The sequence below is a fragment of the Xenopus laevis genome, chromosome 6S, assembly GCF_017654675.1.
Source record: "Xenopus laevis strain J_2021 chromosome 6S, Xenopus_laevis_v10.1, whole genome shotgun sequence".
In the NCBI taxonomy this organism is placed as follows: Eukaryota; Metazoa; Chordata; class Amphibia; order Anura; family Pipidae; genus Xenopus; species Xenopus laevis.
The window spans coordinates 36,078,609-36,101,728 of NC_054382.1; the positions used below are offsets into that span (position 1 = coordinate 36,078,609).

A 23,120-nucleotide genomic window follows, 5' to 3' on the forward strand; every position below is an offset into this window, starting at 1 on the left:
CTTATATCATTGTTGAGTTATATGTTTCCTGTAATCTGTCCATTGAGATTTGTATGGGGTCTTGTCCTTTAAATGTCTGGGTAGTGGAGTGAGTTGAACTCTTCTCCCAAAATCAGTTTTAAGGGATGGGGTTTCCACAAGTTTCTGCGTGGGGTGAGTAAAAAAGTCCTGATTTGGGCTGTTGGCTGCATATATGTTGGCTAACGTGTATTTTTGTCTGATATTTCTATACACAGTATTAAATAGTGACCATTTTGGTCTTTGGCCTTTGTTTTTCATAAACAAGAAAATAAAACAAATTGAGCACATGCAATGACTGAGATTATTGGTAATGGGTTAATTACATGTTTAAATGATTCTTAGCAGGCTTAAGATATGGTCAGTCAAATAACAGAAAGTTCCCATCAGTGGAAAACTCAAGGTCCCGAGCATTTCCATTAATAGATCCTTTACTTGTACTACTCAAAGTACCATGGGGTTTTCAAAGGTGCTGAGCTTAAATTTACTATTGATCGATCTAAATAAACAGGTACCTGATTTCCCAATTCCCATAATCAGATCAAAATGGGCGTCATTTTGAATCTGTGCCACTTGACAGAACTGCCTATGACATGTAACTACACTGTAAATCTCTCAACATTTTTACCAGCAGTTCATATATGGGCTCTCCACAGAGTTGGATTAGCTATCAGCATGTAATAACAACTACCTATCAGGCGAGCAATGACATCAACAACATGAATGATGTTTGCAATGATTCTGACACTGCTGCACTCACAGCTTAACTGCCCCCCCCTTCTTATTTCAGATAGTGGTTTAGCCCAACTTCCTTACTGGTGAAGCTCTCTTTCCTAGAGTCCTGGTATTGACTGTGAAGCTTCATCCACCATATGTCTAAGGACACCTTACTGATTGGCTAATCACTTTCCCATCATGCCCTGGAACCAGCTGTGGGAGAAACAGACTAATAGCAAGAGAAGGCAGTAATGGAATAGGATTTTATCTCCCATCAGTCAGCCAGCTCAACATAATGACATTTTCCCAGGTAAGGACACCACCAAATTCCCTTACCTCAGCGGGGTGCATCTTACCATAACGTTAATGGATTAGGGGTGTGCCCTTTGGTTTTAGGTTTGTGCTAGAATCATCTTTAATGTAATCCCCAATTAACTGATTTGGACACTGGGGTCACATTGTGTTGCAACAACAGCTAAAGGCTTTCAGTTGGGCAGCCATGCTAGAGACACACCTACCCCAGACATCCATGTGCAAAATTGATCACACCTACTATGCCCCCTTACATTGTATTTGTACTAAATCATGTTAATTGTGTTATTAAATTGTGTATGGTAGCTTCTCCGGTAAGACAAGCTGGAATCAGTAAGACTTTAGAGCAGGGCTTTCAAACCTGCAGATTGTAGCTATATTTGAACTAAAAAGTGACCGTTGGAAAGTGGCAGTTAAATAATTGTCCACTGCAGCTTTAGATGAGAGGCAGGTGCAGGACAGACTTACTAGGGGTAAATAAGAGGAAATTACATTGCATTTGTACTAAATCATATTTTAATCCCATTTTAAGTGTATATAGTAACTTTTTCAGTAAGACAAGCTGGAATCAGTAACACTTTAGAGCAGGGCTTTCAAACCTGCAGATTGTAGCTATATTTGAACTAAAAAGTGACAGTTGGAAAGTGGCAGTTAAATAATTGTCCACTGCAGCTTTAGATGAGAGGCAGGTGCAGGACAGATTTACTAGGGGTACATATGAGAGGAAATGACATTGCATTTGTACTAAATCATATTTTAATCCCATTTTAAGTGTATATAGTAACTTTTTCAGTAAGGCAAGCTGGAATCAGTAAGACTTTAGAGCAGGGCTTTCAAACTTGCAGATTGTAGCTATAGTTGAACTAAAAAGTGACCGTTGGAAAGTGACAGTTAAATGATTGTCCACTGCAGATTGTAGCTATATTTGAACTATAAAAGTGACCGTTGGAAAGTGACAGTTAAATAATTGTCCACTGCAGCTTTAGATGAGAGGCAGGTGCAGGACAGATTTACTAGGGGTACATATGAGAGGATATGACATTGCATTTGTACTAAATCATATTTTAATCCCATTTTAAGTGTATATAGTAACTTTTTCAGTAAGGCAAGCTGGAATCAGTAAGACTTTAGAGCAGGGCTTTCAAACTTGCAGATTGTAGCTATAGTTGAGTTAAAAAGCGACCGTTGGAAAGTGACAGTTAAATGATTGTCCACTGCAGATTGTAGCTATATTTGAACTACAAAGTGAACGTTGGAAAGTGACAGTTAAATGATTGTCCACTGCAGCTTTAGATGAGAGGTAGGTGCAGGACAGATTAACTAGGGGTACATATGAGAGGAAATGACATTGCATTTGTACTAAATCATATTTTAATTGCATTTAAAGTAAGTATAGTAACTTTTTCAGTAAGACAAGCTGGAATCAGTAAGACTTTAGAGCAGGGCTTTCCAACCTGCAGATTGTAGCTGTAGTTGAACTAAAAAGTGACAGAAACACAAGGGGCAGATTATCAGATGCAGCTTTAGATCAGAGGCAAGTGTAGCACAGATGCACTAGGGACACATATGAGGGGAAATTACATTGCATTTGTACTAAACCAGCTTTTAATCATGTGTAAAGTGTGTATAGTAACTTCTTCATTAAAGGTAGGACTGCACAAACACAGTCGTGTCGCGTCGGATCAAAACTGCAACACCATATGACAATTCTATTATCTCTTACCTTATGTTTGTCATATGCGACAAGTCGCATGCGTTTTGTCGCAGTGTGTTGGATCGCGCCAGAATCGTTTGTGTAGTCCTAACCTTAGGCAACAGGAATCAGTAAGTGCATCGTGCTAGAGACACATTTCGGGAAAAAGTACATTGCCATTGTACTAAATCAGGTTTAAATCATGTTGACTGGAATAGTCTATACCAATAGTTAATTTAAGGAGGTAGTAGCTGCTTCTTTAAAATAAATAAAAGGATAGGGCTGCTTTTAGTGATGACAGGTCAGAAGAAAATTCACTGGCACACAGGTATTGCTAGCAGGGTAAACCCTTGCTATTTTATTAAATGGTTTGCAGCATGCAACGTTTCAGGGTAACCCCCTTTATCAAGCGTGTTTCGTCGCAGGCAAATAAATTAGCTAAATTGCAGCGAAAAATACACCAGTATCTAAGGTTTTTTTGACTCCGGCAAAAATTCCAACGCCAGCATCAATTTCAGAATTGTCACCAGCGTAAATTTTGCCTCCCACAAATTGTCGCCGGCGTCAAACTTCGTGTTTCATGAATTTTGCTGGAAATTTCATGGCGAAGCTAAATGGGACAGATTCGCCGATCACTACTAAATACACGTTTCTACGCCAAATTACACAACTGCAAAGCTATGGTGTTTTTCATTTGAGCAAAAGCATTACAAATGTTGTTTATCTCCATGTACAAAAGCAGTGCAAATATTCGTGACACTGTCGTAATATGGTAGACACAGTTCAATAGTATAAGGCGAGTTGTAAAACAGTCTCAAGTTATGTTTTTGCACAGGAGAGAAATAGTACAGGAATAGGATCCCTTATCCGGAAACCCGATATCCAGAAAGTTCCGAATTACGGAATGGCTGTCCAAATAATCCAAATTTTTAAAAATGATTTCCTTTTTCTCTGTAATAATAAAACAGTACTGTGTACTTTATCCCAACTAACATATTATTAATCCTTATTGGAAGCAAAACCAGCCAATTGGGTTTATTTAGTGTTTAAAGGAATTTCTAGTAGACTTAAGGCATGAAGACCCCAATTACGGAAAGATCCGTTATCTGGAAAACCCCAGGTCCCGAGCATTCTGGATAACAGGTCCCATACCTGTACAATTTAAATAGTCACAGTCTTGCTATTTAGATAGCATTGCATTTGGCTGACATTATCAACACATAAGAAAAGTAGACTGAAACCTAAACTCGTCTCTAGTATTCTGAGGTCTCTAATAATATTCTAAAAATGACAATATGGAAGGATTTCTGGGTTGGAGTATGCATTACAGTCACACTACATGCAGGGACATGGGTGGGTTTCCACTTACTATCCTGTCTGTTGTTTGAAAAAATGAATGAATTTTGCCTTGATTGTTTGCAGAATAATGTCAAATGAGGTTTCCCATGTTTCAAAAAACTTGCAAACCGTTTTGTCCTTATTTAGGAATGCTTCTATCCAGTGCATATTTAACCCTCTTCGGGGCCCATTTATCAAATCCGAATTTCTCTCAATATTTTCTGAAAACAAATCTGACCAAATCCGCACAGGTTTTTTCTCCTTATTTATCAATACACTTTCCCGAAATTTTCTTCTGCGGGATAAAACCTCAAAAAATCTTGAAAAAACATCTGGGTTTTTTTCAGATTTTTGCCTGGAACCCACAAAGTCTTTAGATTATTGCACAAAACCCAGCACAGATCAAGACACTGGGGGTCATTTATAAAGTTTGTGCAGCGCATATTTTTTCGCAAATAGTTGTATTGCACATGTCCACATTTTGGTCAATGGTCATGTGAAATCTGGGTTATTTAGCAAGTGTACATAGTTACATAGTTAGACTGGGATGAAAAAGACAAAGTCCATCAGGTTCAACCCCTCTAAATGAAAACCCAGCATCCATACACACACCCCTATCTATTTTTAATTAAATTCTATATACCCATACCTATACTAACTATAGAGCTTAGTATCAGCCTTTGATATTATGTCTGTCCAAAAAAGTGTAGATAGTGTTGCAGCTATTCAGGTTGTCTAGTTTTCTCGAAAGCTTCTATGTTTGCCACATTGTGTATAGTAGTGGATTATATATTATCTCACTGAGAAGTTGCTGTCTGTGCATATGTAGTGTATAAAGAAGGCCTAAGTGTGGGATGAATTTTTTGTCTCAGTGCAGCTGCTATATTATACTGTTTAATGTTGGGGAAATGAACCTCCCTCTTTTAAGGTTCCACTGTTGCATTTTTATAGGCTAATTCTTGGTTTTGTCTTGTTCCAGATGAATTCACTAAAAATTTGATTTCGTTTTCCAATGTCAATTCAGGGGGGTTTTGTATTTTGTATAACATTTTGGGGAAATTCATCATTATTAATTGATTGGCTCTGCCCATACAAGAAAGGTGATGTACTTGTCATTGTTTGGTTTCCTGTAGAATTTCCTGTATGCAATGTGTCATGTTGTATGCATATATATTTATGTGGATTCTTCTGTATTTGTATTAGTTTACTCACCCCCACTCCTTCCGTATGTTCCACTTATGCCCCTGATGAAGCCGTGATAATGGAGAAACGTGTAGGGAGTCATAGGTGGATGGTGTTGTGACTAACTCCCACTTGTTCATTATGTGGATAGGCAGGTATTGCTCGGGGGAACAAACGGAAGCGTGAGTGAACTAATAGGACTTATATGAAGCTACTGTTAGCATGCATATATGTAGTTACTGATGTGAGTAAAAAAGATACACAAAAATCATCCATGTTATGCGGTTTTTAAATATATGTATTTTAAAACAATGTCCGGCAGTGACAAGTCAGTGAGTACATCTAAGGGTAAAGCATATGGATCATTTTTTATTAGCATAATTGATAATATAGGTAAAGTTTTAAACTGTTAGAGCATTATGGTGCAATATATCCAACATCTGAAAGCTGGAGGCTATGGCTGAGCATGTCCCAGGAGTTTGTTAGGTTCCACTTTTGCTTCATTTGATGTATAATTATATTTATATTGTAATTACAAACCTGCGGATGAGCAGGGGGTGTCGTGATTTTCAGCTCACCTTCTTAGTGAAGGTGCAACATTGTCTGAATTGTGAGAGTCTGGTAGGAACAGTCTATGTGTATTGGTGCATGATCTGAAATTAGTATTTCCTCAATTTTAGCCTCATGTGTATGAAGGAAGAGATCTTTCTGTGTCAGTATGTGTATTGACTTTCCCTATGACATGTAACTACACTGTAAATCTCTCAATATTTTTACCAGCAGTTCATATATGGGCTCTCCACAGAGTGGGATTAGCTATCACAACGCAATAACAACTACATATCAGGCTAGCAATGACATCAACAACATGAATGATCCTTGCAATGATTCTGACACTGCTGCACTCACAGCTTAACTGCCCCCCCCTTCTTATTTCAGATAGTGGTTTAGCCCAACTTCCTTACTGGTGAAGCTCTCTTTCCTAGTGTCCAGGTATTGACTGTGAAGCTTCATCCACCATATGTCTAAGGACACCTTACTGATTGGCTAATCACTTTCCCATCATGCCCTGGTACCAGCTGTGGGAGAAACAGACTAATAGCAAGAGAAGGCAGTGATGGAATAGGATTTTATCTCCTATCAGCTATCAGTCTGCCAGCTCAACATAATGACGTTTTCCCAGGTAAGGACACCACCAAATTCCCTTACCTTAACAGGGTGGATCTTACCATAGCGTTAATGGATTAGGGATGTGCCCTTTGGTCTTAGGTTTGTGCTGCAGCAAGAATCATCTTTAGTGTAATCCCCAATTTGGTAATTTGGACACTGGGATCAAATTGTGTTGCAACAACAGCTAAAGGCTTTCAGTTGGGCAGCCATGCTAGAGACACACCTACCCCAGACATCCATGTGCAAAATTGATCACACCTACTATGCCCCCTTACATTGTATTTGTACTAAATCATGTTAATTGTGTTATTAAATTGTGTATGGTAGCTTCTCCGGTAAGACAAGCTGGAATCAGTAAGACTTTAGAGCAGGGCTTTCAAACCTACAGATTGTAGCTATATTTGAACTAAAAAGTGACCGTTGGAAAGTGACAGTTAAATGATTGTCCACTGCAGCTTTAGATGAGAGGTAGGTGCAGGACAGATTTACTAGGGGTACATATGAGAGGAAATGATATTGCATTTGTACTAAATCATATTTTAATCCCATTTTAAGTGTGTATAGTAACTTTTTCAGTAAAATAAGCTGGAATCAGTAAGACTTTAGAGCAGGGCTTTCAAACCTGCAGATTGTAGCTATAGTTGAACTACAAATTGACCGTTGGAAAGTGACAGTTAAATGATAGTCCACTTCAGCTTTAGATAAGAGGTAGGTGCAGGACAGATTTACTAGGGGTACATATGAGAGGAAATGATATTGCATTTGCACAAAAGCATATTTATTTGCATTTAAAGTAAGGATAGTAACTTTTTCAGTAAGACAAGCTGGAATCAATAACACTTTAGAGCAGGGCTTTCCAACCTGCAGATTGTAGCTGTAGTTGAACTACAAAGTGACAGTTTGAAAGTGGCAGTTAAAAGATTGTCAGCTACAGCTTTAGATGAGTGGTAGGTGCAGGACAGATTTACTAGGGGTACATATGAGAGGAAATGATATTGCATTCGTATTAAATCATATTTTAATTGAAGTATGGATAGTAATTTTTCAGTAAGACAAGCTGGAGTCAGTAACACTTTAGAGCAGGGCTTTCCAACCTGCAGATTGTAGCTGTAGTTGAACTAAAAAGTGACAAACACAAGGGGCAGATTATCAGATGCAGCTTTAGATCAGAGGCAAGTGTAGCACAGATGCACTCGGGACACATATGAGGGGAAATTACATTGCATTTGTACTAAACCAGCTTTTAATCATGTGTAAAGTGTGTATAGTAACTTCTCCAGTAAGGGTAGGACTGCACGAACAATTCTGGCGCAGCGTCTGCATCCCACAGTCGTGTCGTGTCGGATCAATGCCATGCAACAATTCTATCTATTACCTTATGTTTGTCATATGCGACAAGTCGCATGCGTTTTGTCGCAGCGTGTTGGATCGCGCCAGAATCACCCGTGTAGTGCTAACCTTAGGCAACAGGAATCAGTAAGTGCAGCACAGTCGTGCTAGAGAAACATTTTGGGAAAAATTACATTGCCTTTGTACTAAATCAGGTTTAAATCATGTTGACTGGAATGGTCTACACCAATAGTTAAAGGAAAACTATACCCCCAAAATGAATACTTAAGCAACGGATAGTTTATATCAAATTGAATGACATATTAAAGAATCTTACCAAACTGGAATATATATTTACATAAATATTGCCCTTTTACATCTGTTGCCTTGAACCACCATTTCGTGACTCTATCTGTGCTGCCTCAGAGATCACCTGACCAGAAATACTACAACATTAACTGTAACAGGAAGAAGTGAGGAAGCAAAAGGCAGAACTCTCTCTGTTAATTGGCTCATGTGACCTTACATGTGGTTTGTATGTGTGCACAGTGAATCTTACGATCTCAGGGGGCGGCCCTTATTTTTAAAATGGCAATTTTCTATTTATGATTACCCAATGGCGCATACTACTAAAAAAGTATTTTATTATGATAATGGTTCATTTACATGAAGCAGGGTTTTACACATGAGCTGTTTTACTCAGTATCTTTTAATAGAGACCTACATTGTTTGGGGGGTATAGTTTTCCTTTAATTTAAGGAGGTAGTAGGTGCTTCTTTAAAATATATAAAAGGATAGGGCTGCTTTTAATGATGACAGGCGCCTAAGCAAAATCACATTGGGCCCTTGTTCCTAGATTTATATTTGAGGAAGAAGTTGCTACAGGTAGAATAGAACAGGCACAGTATGGCAAAACAGGCAGATCAGTGCAGGCAGAGCATTGCACATACAGGCAGAATACAGTATAGCAAACACAAGCAGAATAGGGAAGGCAGGGTATGGCATACACAGGCAGTGTGGGGCAGGCTGATTAGGGCACATACAGATAGAGTAGGGCAGTAAGAATATGCAACACACACAGGCAGCATAGGGCAGGCAGAGTATTACACATACAGACATAATACGGCAGAGCAAAAAGATTAATGTACTACAGGCAGAATAGGGCAGGTAGAAAATATCACATACAGACAGAATAGGGCAGACAAAGTATAGCACACACTGACTGAGTACGACACACACTGGCAGAGTACAGCACACACTGAAAGAGTATGGCACACACTGACAGAATACGGCACACACTGACAGAGTATGGCACACAGGCATAGAAGGGCAAGTAGAGTATTGCACATACAGGCAGCTTAGGGCAGGCAGAGTATGGCATACACACAAGCATAGTAGGGCAAGCAGAATATTCCACATACAGACAGAATGGGACAGGCAAAGTATGGTACACATAGGCAGAGTAGGGCATACAGAATGTTGCACATACAGGAAGAGTATTGCAAAAACAGGCAGAATAGGACAGGTAGAGTATGGCAGAATAGGGCAGGCAGATTAGGGCACACACACATATAGAGTAGGCAGAGTATAGCAAACACAGGCACCATAGGGCAGGCCGAATAGGGCACACACATATAGAGAAGAGCAGGCAGAAAATGCAACACAAATGCAGCGTAGACGCATATGTGGAACACATATGTAACATAGGACAAGCAGTGTATGACACACAGACAGAATAGAAAAGTTCATTATGGAAAAGTTCAATACAGACGCACACCCTGGTCCTCCAAATGCGAAGCCCCGGTGCGATAGGTATCGGCCACCTATACAATGTATATGGCAAAGGATTCACTGGCACACGGGTAATGCTGGCAGGGTGATACCCTTGCTTTAAATTTATTTAATGCAGCGTGCAACGTTTCGGGGTGTCACCCTTTATCAAGCATTATTATTATCATGCTTGATAAAGGGGGACACCCCGAAACGTTGCATGCTGCATTAAATAAATTTAAAGCAAGGGTATCACCCTGCCAGCATTATCCGTGTGCCAGTGAATCCTTTGCCGTATACACAGACAGAATAGAACACACAGACTATGGCAAAGACATACAGATTAGTGCAGAGTATTGCACATACAGGCAGAATATGGCAAGCGGAATATGGCACACACAGGCAGAGTATAGCACACACACACAAGCAGAGAAGGTCAAGCAGAGTATTGCACAAACTGGCAGCATAGGGCAGACAGAGTATGGCACACATTGACAGAGTATGGCACACATTGACAGAGTAGGGCACACATAGAAGCATAGTAGGGCAAGCAGTGTATTCCACATATAGGCAGAATAGGGCAGGTAGATTATAGCAAACACAGGCAGAATAGGACAGGCAGGGTATGGAACACAAAGGCAGCATAGGACAGGCAGATTAGGTCACACACAGAGAAGAGTAGGGCATGCAGAATATGCAACACACAGGCAGCGTAGGGCAGGCACAATATGTAATACACAGGCAACATAGGGCAAGCAGAGTATGGCACACAGGCAGAGTATGAAACACACAGGCAGCATGGGTCAGGCAGAGTAAGGCACACACAGACAGATTAGCACAGCAAAATATTGCACATAAAGGCAGAATACGGCAGGCAGAGTATGGCACACAAAGGCAAAGTATAGCACATAAAGGGAGAATAAGGCAGGCAGAGTATGACACATATGTGATGTACTTGCCATTGTTTCCTATAGAATTTCCTGTATGCAGTATGTGATGTTATATGCATATATATTATGTGAATTCTTCTGTATTTGTCTGTTAAAGTAAGTGATTGTGCTGTTGGTCCATTTAAAGCTGTATTTTCATCTGGGGTTACTTTATTATTCAATAGTCATATTTTCTATGCATCAATGTTAATGCAATACCCAGACACATGGCCATATTGTTGGAGGGAGGATAGGATGTGTGGAAGGCACTGTTTGGCTTTGTTATATATAACAAAATACTATAAGCTTTGTTTCATGTGATCCAATGTTGATGCCTTGGAATGCTATCATATCTCAAAGAAGCCGAAGGAGAGGGCTTAATGTTAGGCTAAACAAAAGCAGGGAGAGGAGGCATACCTGCATTTATGTCTTATTGGATTTGTTATGGTGCCATTGATGAGTAGCTTAGTTTGAACATGAGTGTATATTTTCCTGATGCAATATGTAAAGTTGTGACCAGCATTCTCATATGGAGTACACTGAAGTAAACGAGCCATACAATTTTATCAAATGCCTTCTCTGTGTCATGGCTCAAAGGGAAGTCTCTACTTTCCTTGTCAAAAATGATTGTAGCTGTTATTGCCATCCTAATTTTCTGTGTTGACCTAGCCTAGCTCGTGCTTTGTTAAAGGGGTGTTCCACTTTTCTGTTAACTTTTAACTTGTTATAGAATGGATAATGCTAAGAATATTTTGCTTTGGCCTTTATTTTTATTTTTTTATAGTTTCTTTCCTGTTTTTTAATTATTTGCCTTATTCTAACTTCCAGCTATCAAATCGGTGTCACTGACCCCATAAAAAAAACAAATTTTCTGTAAGGCAACACATTTATAGTTAACACTACTTTTTATTACTTATTTTCTGTTCAGGCTCTATCATATTCACATTCCAGTCTCTTATTCAAATCAGTGCAAGGCTGCTAGGTTAATTTGCATCCTAGCAACCAGATTGCTGAAATTTCAAACTGGAGAGCTGGTGAATAAAAAGCTAAATAAGTCAAAAATAAATAGTACAAAATGAAAGCCAACTGCAAATTGTTTTAGAATGTAGCGCTCTACATCATAGGTAAAAGACCTTTAACAAAAGTTGAAGTTTCTTGGCCAGTATGTTAGAAATAATTTTAGGGTTGACATGATATAATGGGGTTTTTATTAAGTTTGAGGATTAGTGTAGTGTATAATTCTGCAGAGGTCATTATTTATTTCACCTCTGGAACATTGCATTATATATATGCGTTAATAGTTGTATCTTATGTGGGTTCAGTATTTTATAATATTCTGCTGTGTAACAATCCAGGTGATTTATGCATGGCCAGTTATTTTATTATGCCTGATATCCCTGCTGCTGTTATTGGTGTTTGTCTGGTCTATTTCTATTTGCAACATAGATTGATAAAGGTCTTCAAGTGGTTTCTCAATGGAGTATATTTTCCTAAAGTACTGTTGTGTTAATCAATTTGGGGTTGTTACATGGTGTGATGATACCTGGTTGGCATTGGGCAGTGAGGGGTTTTCACTCTGAAATTAAGTACAGTAGGAACCCCATTTTACATCTTCAAGGGGCCAGGAAAAATTATGTAAAATCCAGGAAAATGTAAAATTGGGGAAATGTAGCAAATAAACGTTTCTTAAGTATACAAAGGATATAAGCACAGAGGACTCTTTTACTCTGAAATACAATATTTACTTTGTTAATGAGTATGGTGAAGCATTGCCGCATTAATGCTTATTTAAAGATATGGAAACCATGGGTGCAATTATATAAAAATCAGTAGTAATAAGATATTAACATTAACAAAATGCTTAAAGGTGAAGTAATGGTAAAGAAATTATATTAGAGAGTAGGAGAGAATCTGAAAGGATAATTAATCAAAACTACTAATGCAATATACCATATGACAGTACACATACTAAAATATTTTTAGGATTTTGGATTGCTTTTTCTCTTTCTGCTTGTAAATGAATGCAAGGACTGTTTTTGATTTATTGATCCCTAGTCCCTTTTCTGTACCCTAAAATCTTACAGTATGTAAAAAAATTAAAAAAAAGTAATAAAAAACCCCAAAAAACCTAATTCACAAGCCTCCCATTGGACCAATCAAATGATACAATTTCATAGTTCATGTGAGATTCCTTATCTGGCAACCAGTTTATCCAGAGATGATAAATGGGAAGGACATCTAGGATATAGACTCCATTCTTAAGCCATTTGAATTTTTAAAAATGATTTTAATTTTCTCTTAAATATGAATCCACATTGGTGGCAGTTTTGTTGGGTTTATTTAATTTCTTAAGGAAAACCTTTATTTTTTCTAAGCAACAAATAAAACAAACTGAGCAAATAAAATTAGTTAAAAAATTAAATTTTCCAGGTTGGGTATTATCATGTTTCAATCATTTTTAGCAAGCTTGAGGTATGATGATCCAAATTACAGAAAACTCTCTTAAGTGGAAAACCCTAGGTCCAAAGAATTTTGATTAATAGATTCTATATTTGTATTACTCAGCAGCATTTTGCAGAAAAGATAGAAAACATACCATGGGGTTCTAAAAGGTACTGAGATTCATAATCACACTTCTTCAATCTGACCAAAAGGAGAGCACTAGTGATGAGTGATTCTGACCCGTGAAGCATAACCGAAAATTCAACAAAATGCGTTGAGGCCTATGCGCGTCAAATTAAAGGGTGAACTGGCTAAAGCAGGAGTTATTTTGCTAGAGAAGGAGATAGACTGTGGCGCAACTTCGCACTCTAACACCAGGCGTATAGTCGCTCTGGCGAAAGAGCAATACTACGCAAATTCACTTCACATCACATCAAGTTTTTGATTTTACTGATCGTTACCTCTAATCACCAGACTTGCCTTCGCCACCTCAGACCAGGCGGAGTGCAATGGAGTAGATAGGACTTACAAGAAATTTTGATGAAAATTTTTATGCTGTCGTCTTTTCCTTTTTTCAGGGTGATAGCCTGCTTCCCCCTCACATATGGCACATAAACTATACAGTGGGCACATGTGTAGGGCAATATAACAACTCTATATAATTAAGGTTCCTTGGCCTTGTGTAGTGTAATGTATGTACTGCAACATATATGTCCATTGTACTTTAACTGCATGCCATATGCAAATTAGCAAACGCTGCGTAACTTCGAACTGCTGATCGTATTATGGCTAGCGCATCATCGGAAGCGGTGTCCAGGACTTTACGCCTGGCGAAGTGTTGAGAATTTTCGGAAGTAAGTAAATTTACCGCTATGGGTGTTATTTTTGCGGCAATAGGTGATGAAAGGCTAGTGATTATATTGGAGGTATAAGTGAAGCTTAACCAATCAGGGAGCCAAACCAAAATGCCACAGGGGAAAGACCTTAGCATTATGTGCTTGATTCCACTTCATTACTTCTAACCCTGTGATAGGATCCTTAGATTGTAAGCATCCGTTTGACAGGGACAGATGTGAATGACTTATCTGTGTAATGCACTGTGTAAAATGTGACAGCGCTAAAAAGATAAGAAGAGGAATTAGACATGTATCCAAATATCTAGTTCTAACGCTGAATAAACACTTACAACAGAACTGACCTGATAAATGTGTATTATTATTATTATTATGTCTGGCGTTAAGGAAAATAAAAACCGACCTTAAAAAAAAGAAGAAGAAAAGGACTCCAGAATACATGGAAAAAAATCAGGATGGGACGTCTGAAGACCGGAATTAAGGATTTTTTTTTAATGATTATCTACCGTTTAACGTAAAAATACTTTCACACTGATAAGCCAGATGCTAAGATCTTCGCTACTGTCCCGTCTGATAGTGCACGCTCGACTGTAATGTGGGAAAGAAGGCTAACCACTTTATGGAGGACAGACAGTAGTGCCTTTTAAGCTTAAGGCATGAAGGTGAGGCTAGCGACTGTATTGGATGTATAAGCGAAGCTTAACCAATCAGGGAGCCAAGCCAAAATGCCACAGGGGAAAGACCTTAGCATTATGTGCTTGATTCCACTTCATTACTTCTAACCCTGTGATAGGATCCTTAGATTGTAAGCATCCGTTTGACAGGGACAGATGTGAATGACTTATCTGTGTAATGCACTGTGTAAAATGTGACAGCGCTAAAAAGATAAGAAGAGGAATTAGACATGTATCCAAATATCTAGTTCTAACGCTGAATAAACACTTACAACAGAACTGACCTGATAAATGTGTATTATTATTATTATATCTGGCGTAAAGGAAAATAAAAACCGACCTTAAAAAAAGAAAGAGAAAAAGAAAAGGACTCCAGGATACATGGAAAAAACATCAGGATGGGACGTCTGAAGACCGGAATTAAGGATTTTTTTTTAATGATTATCTACCGTTTAACGTAAAAATACTTTCACACTGATAAGCCAGATGCTAAGATCTTCGCTACTGTCCCGTCTGATAGTGCACGCTCGACTGTAATGTGGGAAAGAAGGCTAACCACTTTATGGAGGACAGACAGTAGTGCCTTTTAAGCTTACGGCATGAAGGTGAGGCTAGCGACTGTATTGGATGTATAAGCGAAGCTTAACCAATCAGGGAGCCAAACCAAAATGCCACAGGGGAAAGAACTTAGCATTATGTGCTTGATTCCACTTCATTACTTCTAACCCTGTGATAGGATCCTTAGATTGTAAGCATCCGTTTGACAGGGACAGATGTGAATGACTTATCTGTGTAATGCACTGTGTAAAATGTGACAGCGCTAAAAAGATAAGAAGAGGAATTAGACATGTATCCAAATTTCTAGTTCTAACGCTGAATAAACACTTACAACAGAACTGACCTGATAAATGCATAAATGTGTATTATTATTATTATGTCTGGCGTTAAGGAAAATAAAAACCGACCTTAAAAAAAAAGAAGAAGAAAAGGCCTCCAGAATACATGGAAAAAAATCAGGATGGGTCGTCTGAAGACCGGAATTAAGGATTTTTTTTTAATGATTATCTACCGTTTAACGTAAAAATACTTTCACACTGATAAGCCAGATGCTAAGATCTTCGCTACTGTCCCGTCTGATAGTGCACGCTCGACTGTAATGTGGGAAAGAAGGCTAACCACTTTATGGAGGACAGACAGTAGTGCCTTTTAAGCTTAAGGCATGAAGGTGAGGCTAGCGACTGTATTGGATGTATAAGCGAAGCTTAACCAATCAGGGAGCCAAACCAAAATGCCACAGGGGAAAGAACTTAGCATTATGTGCTTGATTCCACTTCATTACTTCTAACCCTGTGATAGGATCCTTAGATTGTAAGCATCCGTTTGACAGGGACAGATGTGAATGACTTATCTGTGTAATGCACTGTGTAAAATGTGACAGCGCTAAAAAGATAAGAAGAGGAATTAGACATGTATCCAAATTTCTAGTTCTAACGCTGAATAAACACTTACAACAGAACTGACCTGATAAATGTGTATTATTATTATTATATCTGGCGTAAAGGAAAATAAAAACCGACCTTAAAAAAAAGAAAGAAAAAAAGAAAAGGACTCCAGGATACATGGAAAAAAATCAGGATAGGACGTCTGAAGACCGGGATTATCTACCGTTTAACGTAAAAATACTTTCACACTGATAAGCCAGATGCTAAGATCTTCGCTACTGTCCCGTCTGATAGTGCACGCTCGACTGTAATGTGGGAAAGAAGGCTAACCACTTTATGGAGGACAGACAGTAGTGCCTTTTAAGCTTACGGCATGAAGGTGAGGCTAGCGACTGTATTGGATGTATAAGCGAAGCTTAACCAATCAGGGAGCCAAACCAAAATGCCACAGGGGAAAGAACTTAGCATTATGTGCTTGATTCCACTTCATTACTTCTAACCCTGTGATAGGATCCTTAGATTGTAAGCATCCGTTTGACAGGGACAGATGTGAATGACTTATCTGTGTAATGCACTGTGTAAAATGTGACAGCGCTAAAAAGATAAGAAGAGGAATTAGACATGTATCCAAATTTCTAGTTCTAACGCTGAATAAACACTTACAACAGAACTGACCTGATAAATGTGTATTATTATTATTATATCTGGCGTAAAGGAAAATAAAAACCGACCTTAAAAAAAAGAAAGAAAAAAAGAAAAGGACTCCAGGATACATGGAAAAAAATCAGGATAGGACGTCTGAAGACCGGAATTAAGGATTTTTTTTTAATGATTATCTACCGTTTAACGTAAAAATACTTTCACACTGATAAGCCAGATGCTAAGATCTTCGCTACTGTCCCGTCTGATAGTGCACGCTCGACTGTAATGTGGGAAAGAAGGCTAACCACTTTATGGAGGACAGACAGTAGTGCCTTTTAAGCTTACGGCATGAAGGTGAGGCTAGCGACTGTATTGGATGTATAAGCGAAGCTTAACCAATCAGGGAGCCAAACCAAAATGCCACAGGGGAAAGAACTTAGCATTATGTGCTTGATTCCACTTCATTACTTCTAACCCTGTGATAGGATCCTTAGATTGTAAGCATCCGTTTGACAGGGACAGATGTGAATGACTTATCTGTGTAATGCACTGTGTAAAATGTGACAGCGCTAAAAAGATAAGAAGAGGAATTAGACATGTATCCAAATTTCTAGTTCTAACGCTGAATAAACACTTACAACAGAACTGACCTGTTAAATGCATAAATGTGTATTATTATTATTATGTCTGGCGTTAAGGAAAAGAAAAACCTACCTTAAAAAAAAAAGAAGAAGAAAAGGACTCCAGAATACATGGAAAAAAATCAGGATGGGACGTCTGAAGACCGGAATTAAGGATTTTTTTTTAATTATTATCTACCGTTTAACGTAAAAATACTTTCACACTGATAAGCCAGATGCTAAGATCTTCGCTACTGTCCCGTCTGATAGTGCACGCTCGACTGTAATGTGGGAAAGAAGGCTAACCACTTTATGGAGGACAGACAGTAGTGCCTTTTAAGCTTACGGCATGAAGGTGAGGCTAGCGACTGTATTGGATGTATAAGCGAAGCTTAACCAATCAGGGAGCCAAACCAAAATGCCACAGGGGAAAGAACTTAGCATTATGTGCTTGATTCCACTTCATTACTTCTAACCCTGTGATAGGATCCTTAGATTGTAAGCATCCGTTTGACAGGGACAGATGTGAATGACTTATCTGTGTAATGCACTGTGTAAAATGTGACAGCGCTAAAAAGATAAGAAGAGGAATTAGACATGTATCCAAATTTCTAGTTCTAACGCTGAATAAACACTTACAACAGAACTGACCTGTTAAATGCATAAATGTGTATTATTATTATTATGTCTGGCGTTAAGGAAAATAAAAACCTACCTTAAAAAAAAAAGAAGAAGAAAAGGACTCCAGAATACATGGAAAAAAATCAGGATGGGACGTCTGAAGACCGGAATTAAGGATTTTTTTTTAATTATTATCTACCGTTTAATGTAAAAATACTTTCACACTGATAAGCCAGATGCTAAGATCTTCGCTACTGTCCCGTCTGATAGTGCACGCTCGACTGTAATGTGGGAAAGAAGGCTAACCACTTTATGGAGGACAGACAGTAGTGCCTTTTAAGCTTACGGCATGAAGGTGAGGCTAGCGACTGTATTGGATGTATAAGCGAAGCTTAACCAATCAGGGAGCCAAACCAAAATGCCACAGGGGAAAGAACTTAGCATTATGTGCTTGATTCCACTTCATTACTTCTAACCCTGTGATAGGATCCTTAGATTGTAAGCATCCGTTTGACAGGGACAGATGTGAATGACTTATCTGTGTAATGCACTGTGTAAAATGTGACAGCGCTAAAAAGATAAGAAGAGGAATTAGACATGTATCCAAATATCTAGTTCTAACGCTGAATAAACACTTACAACAGAACTGACCTGATAAATGTGTATTATTATTATTATATCTGGCGTAAATGAAAATAAAAACCGACCTTAAAAAAAAGAAAGAAAAAAAGAAAAGGACTCCAGAATACATGGAAAAAAATCAGGATGGGACGTCTGAAGACCGGAATTAAGGATTTCTTTTAATGATTATCTACCGTTTAACGTAAAAATACTTTCACACTGATAAGCCAGATGCTAAGATCTTCGCTACTGTCCCGTCTGATAGTGCACGCTCGACTGTAATGTGGGAAAGAAGGCTAACCACTTTATGGAGGACAGACAGTAGTGCCTTTTAAGCTTACGGCATGAAGGTGAGGCTAGCGACTGTATTGGAGGTATAAGCGAAGCTTAACCAATCAGGGAGCCAAGCCAAAATGCCACAGGGGAAAGACCTTAGCATTATGTGCTTGATTCCACTTCATTACTTCTAACCCTGTGATAGGATCCTTAGATTGTAAGCATCCGTTTGACAGGGACAGATGTGAATGACTTATCTGTGTAATGCACTGTGTAAAATGTGACAGCGCTAAAAAGATAAGAAGAGGAATTAGACATGTATCCAAATATCTAGTTCTAACGCTGAATAAACACTTACAACAGAACTGACCTGATAAATGTGTATTATTATTATTATATCTGGCGTAAAGGAAAATAAAAACCGACCTTAAAAAAAAGAAAGAAAAAAAGAAAAGGACTCCAGAATACATGGAAAAAAATCAGGATGGGACGTCTGAAGACCGGAATTAAGGATTTCTTTTAATGATTATCTACCGTTTAACGTAAAAATACTTTCACACTGATAAGCCAGATGCTAAGATCTTCGCTACTGTCCCGTCTGATAGTGCACGCTCGACTGTAATGTGGGAAAGAAGGCTAACCACTTTATGGAGGACAGACAGTAGTGCCTTTTAAGCTTACGGCATGAAGGTGAGGCTAGCGACTGTATTGGAGGTATAAGCGAAGCTTAACCAATCAGGGAGCCAAGCCAAAATGCCACAGGGGAAAGACCTTAGCATTATGTGCTTGATTCCACTTCATTACTTCTAACCCTGTGATAGGATCCTTAGATTGTAAGCATCCGTTTGACAGGGACAGATGTGAATGACTTATCTGTGTAATGCACTGTGTAAAATGTGACAGCGCTAAAAAGATAAGAAGAGGAATTAGACATGTATCCAAATATCTAGTTCTAACGCTGAATAAACACTTACAACAGAACTGACCTGATAAATGTGTATTATTATTATTATATCTGGCGTAAAGGAAAATAAAAACCGACCTTAAAAAAAGAAAGAGAAAAAGAAAAGGACTCCAGGATACATGGAAAAAAATCAGGATGGGACGTCTGAAGACCGGAATTAAGGATTTTTTTTTAATGATTATCTACCGTTTAACGTAAAAATACTTTCACACTGATAAGCCAGATGCTAAGATCTTCGCTACTGTCCCGTCTGATAGTGCACGCTCGACTGTAATGTGGGAAAGAAGGCTAACCACTTTATGGAGGACAGACAGTAGTGCCTTTTAAGCTTACGGCATGAAGGTGAGGCTAGCGACTGTATTGGATGTATAAGCGAAGCTTAACCAATCAGGGAGCCAAACCAAAATGCCACAGGGGAAAGAACTTAGCATTATGTGCTTGATTCCACTTCATTACTTCTAACCCTGTGATAGGATCCTTAGATTGTAAGCATCCGTTTGACAGGGACAGATGTGAATGACTTATCTGTGTAATGCACTGTGTAAAATGTGACAGCGCTAAAAAGATAAGAAGAGGAATTAGACATGTATCCAAATTTCTAGTTCTAACGCTGAATAAACACTTACAACAGAACTGACCTGATAAATGCATAAATGTGTATTATTATTATTATGTCTGGCGTTAAGGAAAATAAAAACCGACCTTAAAAAAAAAGAAGAAGAAAAGGACTCCAGAATACATGGAAAAAAATCAGGATGGGACGTCTGAAGACCGGAATTAAGGATTTTTTTTAATGATTATCTACCGTTTAACGTAAAAATACTTTCACACTGATAAGCCAGATGCTAAGATCTTCGCTACTGTCCCGTCTGATAGTGCACGCTCGACTGTAATGTGGGAAAGAAGGCTAACCACTTTATGGAGGACAGACAGTAGTGCCTTTTAAGCTTAAGGCATGAAGGTGAGGCTAGCGACTGTATTGGATGTATAAGCGAAGCTTAACCAATCAGGGAGCCAAACCAAAATGCCACAGGGGAAAGAACTTAGCATTATGTGCTTGATTCCACTTCATTACTTCTAACCCTGTGATAGGATCCTTAGATTGTAAGCATCCGTTTGACAGGGACAGATGTGAATGACTTATCTGTGTAATGCACTGTGTAAAATGTGACAGCGCTAAAAAGATAAGAAGAGGAATTAGACATGTATCCAAATATCTAGTTCTAACGCTGAATAAACACTTACAACAGAACTGACCTGATAAATGTGTATTATTATTATTATATCTGGCGTAAAGGAAAATAAAAACCGACCTTAAAAAAAAGAAAGAAAAAAAGAAAAGGACTCCAGGATACATGGAAAAAAATCAGGATGGGACGTCTGAAGACCGGAATTAAGGATTTTTTTTAATGATTATCTACCGTTTAACGTAAAAATACTTTCACACTGATAAGCCAGATGCTAAGATCTTCGCTACTGTCCCGTCTGATAGTGCACGCTCGACTGTAATGTGGGAAAGAAGGCTAACCACTTTATGGAGGACAGACAGTAGTGCCTTTTAAGCTTACGGCATGAAGGTGAGGCTAGCGACTGTATTGGATGTATAAGCGAAGCTTAACCAATCAGGGAGCCAAACCAAAATGCCACAGGGGAAAGAACTTAGCATTATGTGCTTGATTCCACTTCATTACTTCTAACCCTGTGATAGGATCCTTAGATTGTAAGCATCCGTTTGACAGGGACAGATGTGAATGACTTATCTGTGTAATGCACTGTGTAAAATGTGACAGCGCTAAAAAGATAAGAAGAGGAATTAGACATGTATCCAAATTTCTAGTTCTAACGCTGAATAAACACTTACAACAGAACTGACCTGATAAATGTGTATTATTATTATTATATCTGGCGTAAAGGAAAATAAAAACCGACCTTAAAAAAAAGAAAGAAAAAAGAAAAGGACTCCAGGATACATGGAAAAAAATCAGGATAGGACGTCTGAAGACCGGAATTAAGGATTTTTTTTAATGATTATCTACCGTTTAACGTAAAAATACTTTCACACTGATAAGCCAGATGCTAAGATCTTCGCTACTGTCCCGTCTGATAGTGCACGCTCGACTGTAATGTGGGAAAGAAGGCTAACCACTTTATGGAGGACAGACAGTAGTGCCTTTTAAGCTTACGGCATGAAGGTGAGGCTAGCGACTGTATTGGATGTATAAGCGAAGCTTAACCAATCAGGGAGCCAAACCAAAATGCCACAGGGGAAAGAACTTAGCATTATGTGCTTGATTCCACTTCATTACTTCTAACCCTGTGATAGGATCCTTAGATTGTAAGCATCCGTTTGACAGGGACAGATGTGAATGACTTATCTGTGTAATGCACTGTGTAAAATGTGACAGCGCTAAAAAGATAAGAAGAGGAATTAGACATGTATCCAAATTTCTAGTTCTAACGCTGAATAAACACTTACAACAGAACTGACCTGTTAAATGCATAAATGTGTATTATTATTATTATGTCTGGCGTTAAGGAAAAGAAAAACCTACCTTAAAAAAAAAAGAAGAAGAAAAGGACTCCAGAATACATGGAAAAAAATCAGGATGGGACGTCTGAAGACCGGAATTAAGGATTTTTTTTAATTATTATCTACCGTTTAACGTAAAAATACTTTCACACTGATAAGCCAGATGCTAAGATCTTCGCTACTGTCCCGTCTGATAGTGCACGCTCGACTGTAATGTGGGAAAGAAGGCTAACCACTTTATGGAGGACAGACAGTAGTGCCTTTTAAGCTTACGGCATGAAGGTGAGGCTAGCGACTGTATTGGATGTATAAGCGAAGCTTAACCAATCAGGGAGCCAAACCAAAATGCCACAGGGGAAAGAACTTAGCATTATGTGCTTGATTCCACTTCATTACTTCTAACCCTGTGATAGGATCCTTAGATTGTAAGCATCCGTTTGACAGGGACAGATGTGAATGACTTATCTGTGTAATGCACTGTGTAAAATGTGACAGCGCTAAAAAGATAAGAAGAGGAATTAGACATGTATCCAAATTTCTAGTTCTAACGCTGAATAAACACTTACAACAGAACTGACCTGTTAAATGCATAAATGTGTATTATTATTATTATGTCTGGCGTTAAGGAAAATAAAAAACCTACCTTAAAAAAAAAAGAAGAAGAAAAGGACTCCAGAATACATGGAAAAAAATCAGGATGGGACGTCTGAAGACCGGAATTAAGGATTTTTTTTTAATTATTATCTACCGTTTAACGTAAAAATACTTTCACACTGATAAGCCAGATGCTAAGATCTTCGCTACTGTCCCGTCTGATAGTGCACGCTCGACTGTAATGTGGGAAAGAAGGCTAACCACTTTATGGAGGACAGACAGTAGTGCCTTTTAAGCTTACGCATGAAGGTGAGGCTAGCGACTGTATTGGATGTATAAGCGAAGCTTAACCAATCAGGGAGCCAAACCAAAATGCCACAGG

The 23,120-nt window shown here is 38.5% G+C and overlaps 1 long non-coding RNA gene across 2 annotated transcripts in view; it reads right to left on the reverse strand.

Moving 5' to 3' along the window:
* Window positions 1-23,120, reverse strand: part of LOC108719941 — a 133,559-nt gene that overhangs the window by 33,666 nt on the left and 76,773 nt on the right. The gene's annotated exons all lie outside the window — the stretch shown is intronic.